Below are 6000 nucleotides of genomic sequence, written 5' to 3'. Positions count from 1 at the left end.
AATTTGCATTACTCTCACACAGTAGTTCCAGACTAGATAAATCCATAGCACGTAATTGTGAAATTACTTCCAAATGATAATCTTTTACTATTTTCTTCTAATCAATGCCACCTGCCTTCCTTTTAATAACCATAGTTATTTATAATTTTTTCCACTTTGTGCTTGTGTAAAATGTCCTTCACTTCAGAGGCAGGTGAAAACAATTCAAAAGAGTCTTTAAGAGTCTTCTGAAGGCATGTTTTGAGTTTGAACAATATTATAATAAATTATTTCCCAAACAATACTAATTATGACTATCTTGACTCTATTTTTGAATTAAAAACACAGTTATGCTTCAAAATGCATTTAGGCAGAAATTTTAAAAAGATAAACATTTCATCTGTGTGCAATTTTGTAATCTTTTTTTCTAGGTTCTGTTTCAAGAGTCTTGGATGTGTTTAATTAAGGTATTGCAATTATTTTTATGATAGTTGATTGTGATGTCAGGGGTACTAAAACTCTGAAGAAAGTAGGTTGGCAGGAATCACAATATATTTTCTGTGTGTATGTGACTTCACTTACAGATAAATAAAATAGTCATCTTTCTACTACCATTTGTACATAAATAAATGCATCATGAAGTGATTCTAAAGGATAGAGAGTTCTACTCTCATACATGACAGTTGTAGCAAATGAGCCCTAGAGATGTTAGGGGCCACGTCCAAGCACACGCAGCTGCTTAACAGCAGCTGTTTCTCGTTTTTCAAAAAAGTTCCCATGACTTCCACTCCTTTGCTCTTTTTACTCCCACAGAATCAGTTCTACTTTTTCAAATGCATTTTCCTATGATAGTAAAAGGAGCAATAAAATATCTGAATAGTATTAATATTTATTATTTTAACCTATGATACCTTCTGATAAGAATCTAAGAAGTCAATATGGCGCTGTTAGATATAATCTATGTTTTGGCCAAACTGAACTTCTTGGAGTCCTCCCCAGTGTCACTGACTGCTCTTCATACTTCCACTGTTCTTCAGCTGGCTGCCTACTAGTTCTCACTTCTTATTATAAATTGCTAAATTAAACCTCACTTTATTCATAAATCTATGAAAAAGAGTGTAGAGTCAGGGCACGTTTGCATAATGTGTGCATTTGCCTAGAATTTATGGAAGTGAATAACAAAAACATCAAAAACATAAACAGAGGCCAAACTTCAGCTTTAGGAATACCCCAGGTGCATGGCCATAGAGTCATATTACAAACCTGTCAGGTAAGACAGCTGAGGATGCTAAGCTTTGAATAGGTAAGTGAGTATGGAAGTTCCAGTGGTGAAAGAGAGCCACGGGAGAACAAAAGGAAATGGCTCACTCAAGACTCATCCTTCTCCCACAGAACACAAGAGATGTAAATCTAATAGAAAAACTATATTATACTACCATTTTAACTGCCTAGATGGGGTTTTAATGGGAATCTGATACATGATTGGAGGCAAGATTAAGCTTAAAAAGATATTGTGAATAATACTCAGTGGAGGGAGGGAGTAGATTTGTAGCTACTTAGAGAAATCTGTAAAAGGCTGATTAGGGAGTCCAAAGCTGGGGAACAGAAAATGCGGTATAAGGTATCCTTTCTTTAGAGATTATGGAAAGCTCTCAGAGCAGAGTACTCAACAAATTTACATAGAAGTAGGCAGATAAAAATTTCCCCAGAGATACTCTTCACACAACCTCCAGCAAGTGAATGATTAATTAAGAGCTATGGGCTTGAACACTATGTTTCTAGCTCAAAGCATAAGGAAAAATACAAGCCATACCAAGGTAAACAAGGAATACAACTCTAGTGAAGTTCAATGAAAAATAAAGCACTCTTTAGCTATATTGACATTGGAAGTAGGACATCTATCATGGGGAAAAAATGAGTATGACCCAAATCTTTTCAGCTTTACTAGAAGTTAGAAGATAATGGAATAACACTAGAAGGTTTTGAAGAAGATAGGTGTTAGTCTTCAAGGAAGGAGTTTAAAGCTTCCCTTCACTACTTCCAGGAAAGAGGAGAGTTGATCTTGTTTAGTCAGATACCACAGCAACAAGTAGGCTTGCTAGTGGGGCATGTTATGTGTAACAAAAGTTAAAAGATTATTGCTAATGGATATGTCTCTTTTTTCTTGTTTCCTGTCTGTAATGCTGAGGTGGTAAGGACAAAGAACTTTGTTTCAGCATTATGGAAGTAAAATAATCCAGATCAGCCTTCAGAATTAAGGAAAAATTACTATCTATGTTTGTTTGTTTATACTGCACTTGGTGCTGGAATGTGTATATTTTATCAGCCGGGGGAAAAGATAGAGCCTATCTTAGCCTTAGTTTTCAAAAGCTGTGTAAGCCTAATTTACTTAAAGCCTAGGAATGGTTCATATGGGCCATTCCAGGCCAACAGAGTCCTCTGCACTGGGCTCTGGGAACAGTGTTAACAGTAGTTAACTCAGAATGACTCATAAAGGATTAGAGTTGGAAAGTAATCCACAGCTTCTGTTCAAGATGTGGTTATGATTTCATGTTTGAGTCCTTACTTGCCATTCTAAATATATAGCAATGATAAACTCGAAAATGAAAAAATTGAAAAGACATGGCTGAACTAAAAATTTATCTATGCCTCTGAAAGTGTAAGAGAAAACTCAAAATAGTAAATTATAAGCCTGCTAAATTTTGGGACCAGAATTAGGCAAAACTGGGATGGAGTAACAGGGACTAATGGTGGCCCATGTAAAGCAGGAAACTGGGGCCAGGCTTACTGCTTAAAAGCAGAGGCTGTGTTGGAGCTTCATAATTTATGAAAGGAGGTTGTAAAAAGCTGAAACCAATGATTTCCTGGGTTACAGATTGCACAGAGCTGAGTATTTTGAGAGACAGAATTACCATAAGCAGGCACAGATTCAAATCTAGGAACTGGGCCAATCCACCCACTGACTTATTGAATAAATATCAGGTACTTGAAAGGAGACCCTTGAACAAGTGGAGTTGCTGATAATCATGGTGCTCTTTGACTTGTAGATGCACCACCCTGATCCCTGCCTTGATCTTCAGATGGCATTGTCTCCTGTCTCTTTATGTTGTTGTTCTCCTATGCATATCTGCCTTTTTGTCCAATTTTCTCCTTTTAATAAGGACATCAGTCATATTGGGTTAGGATCTATCCCAATGACCTCATTTTAACTTGGTCACCCCTGTAAAGACCCTGTTTCCAAATAAAGTCACATTCTGAGGTACTAAGGGGTTCAGACTTTAACATATCTTTTTGAGGGAGACACAGTTCCAACCATAACACTCACCGGTTCTTTAATGGGAAAAGTGCAGTGAGACCTCAGGAAATCAAAGAGTGAGATAACCAGAGGGAAGAGCAAAAATTCTCATCAGCAGTCAGAGTTCTCAGAAGACAAAGGAATGTCTTCAAATAGTTGACGGAAAATAACGGTTAGGCTAGAATTCTATATCCTGTTAAAATATCATTCCAGACTAAATGCCAAATAAATCATTGTTTTCAAGCACATGAAGACCAAGAAAGTTTACCACTCATAGATTCTTACATAAAAACCTGCTAAAATGGAACCAAAAGGGAAAGAGTAGGATGCAAGGACGTACAGCGAGTTCAGAAATTGGTGAAACATACTGGCATATGCAAGTAGCAACTAAATGTAAAAAAAAATTATATGGGTGCTACTTTTAAAGTGGAGCAAAAGAAACTAGTTAACAAAATCAGGAAACATTGGGAGAAGAAGGGTAAAATAAGGGCTTACCTTATTTAAGAGAATAGAAAAACTGGGTTTGCTGGAGGAACTTATAGCTAGATAGATATGACATGGGTATCAGACAAATACAAGCAAGAAGAAAGTAGGAAGTAATGATATTCATATCAAAGTTGATTTCTAGGCAATAAAAGTGACAAAATATTAATGTTACAAACATTACAGATTCATGAATCAGGAGAAAAAAGTGAGACCTACAATGAGAAAAAAAGTAATAGCCTCATTGACAAATGGACAAAGGTGATAAACAGAAAAAAATACAAATTGCCAGGAAACATGAAAAATACATCTAACTGCATTAACAATTCTATCAGTGCAGAATGTGTGATAAAATGTACTTTCACTTTTGAATTAGTATAGGTTAAAAATATTGAGAAAATTCATTATTAATGAAGGGGTAGGGAAATAATAACTCATGATTTATTGATGGGAGTTACATGGGTAGTTCTTTCTTTAAGTAATTTAGTCTATATATCAAACTATAAAGTGAGCAAACTATTTGACCCAGGATATTATCCTACTTTTAGAAATTTAATCTAAGGAGATGATTACAAAGGTGTTCTTCACATTATTTATAATACCACCTTGAGAATTCAGATAGGATAAAGTAATCATTGTAAGATGATAAGGCAAAGCAGCATAAAACAGGGATTTTTTTCAGGCATCTTCATTTTTCTCTTTAACCTTTATCTTAATAACTTTAAACCACTTTTGCATGAATTATAAATGCTCCTTGCTATAAATTACAGAAACAGAAGCTTTCCCTTTTAAATTGAGAATGTGATTGTATTGTCGTAAACTAGGAGTTCCCTGAATAGACAATAGCCAACAAGACATACTTATTTTCAGAAGGAAGGATTTAAGATCCATTGCTCCCAAGCCAAAGTCATCTTTCTTGGCAGACATCCTCCATCACATTAACTCATTAAGACACTTGCAGCTAGTTTATGTTGAAGGATTTCATTAGTAGTTCAATTATAGGACTATGGTTTTAACACTTTATCTGAAAAATGACTAGGCTGAAGTCCTATAGCCCTGTCCTGTGATGAAGTCACAGACATATACAGGTACTAGAGAGGTAAGGTAATTGAGTAGAGCAGCCTGGGTGGAAAAGGTAGTCAGTTGGGGTAGCATAGAACCCATCTCAAGAGCTCCAAATAAGCATTGCCATGCTGGAATGGTAGACTCAGGGTTTCTAAACCTTTATATTGCTCTAGGACTGGTGTGTGTGTGTGTGTGTGTGTGTGTGTGTATGTGTGTGTGTGTGTGTATTAAAGCCCCCCATTTTTAAATATTGACTTAAAGTTTAAGAAGATGTTTTGTAGGTCAAAGGAAACATGTCTATAAGTCATATCTGGTTCATTGAGTATTCGTTATCTTTCATCTTTAGTGGAGGAAGTTACCTCGGTGACCCTTCCTTTCTTCTTCAGCCTAGTAGCTATGCCAGAACCCTTACTGAGGAAAATTTTAGCTTACTGTCCTCATTCCTTTCCCTGCACAATTTATCCCACCTTCTGCTTCAACACATAAAATGGTTAACATGTGTACTTTCTAGGGTCATTTTTGGCTTTGTTCTAGTTTAGCCAGAGTTTTTATTTTCCTAAGAGGAAATTGACTCTGTATTTTGCTTTGCTCATTAGCGAAGTGGTAACAATCAGCCCTTACCTGCGAATTACACTGCCTGGACGGACTCCAGATCTTGCTGAAGACTAAAACCTCAACTTCTCTTAATTTTTCCCCCAATTGTTTAGACCCCATTGGAAGAAAGAAGATACTCATTATTTACTTACTTCCCTTTTCTTTACTGTGATCTTCTGTAAGAAAGTCTTCAACCTTAACATCTTAGATTTGTTTTCCTTCCTTTGAAAGTTGGTTACAAATTTGACCTGCATGGTCCTATGGTTTACAACCCCCTTAAATGCCACTGGGTCTAAAATATTGTTTGAAGCACTGATAACTTTAATTGCCAGATGTTTAAGACTCTCAATGAAATGTCCTTTCTCTTCTATATCTGTACCAGTCAATCTTGCAACATTACAATAGTGTGCTTTGGCCAACATCTAAGTGCCTCTTTCTTGAATGGGGAATCAGAATTCCTTGGAATAATCTCTATTCTTAGCAGGTAGGAAATTTGGTGGACAGTCTCTCTAATTGTTTCACTCAATCAGTAAGTCCAGACTTTGGGGGGATTCTGTGGCTGTGGGCAGTGAAAGCTACTAGGT

This window comes from Piliocolobus tephrosceles, chromosome 2, assembly GCF_002776525.5.
Source record: "Piliocolobus tephrosceles isolate RC106 chromosome 2, ASM277652v3, whole genome shotgun sequence".
Classification (NCBI taxonomy): Eukaryota; Metazoa; Chordata; class Mammalia; order Primates; family Cercopithecidae; genus Piliocolobus; species Piliocolobus tephrosceles.
The sequence above is the reverse complement of the archived record's forward strand: the minus strand, read 5'-3'. Positions refer to the sequence as shown.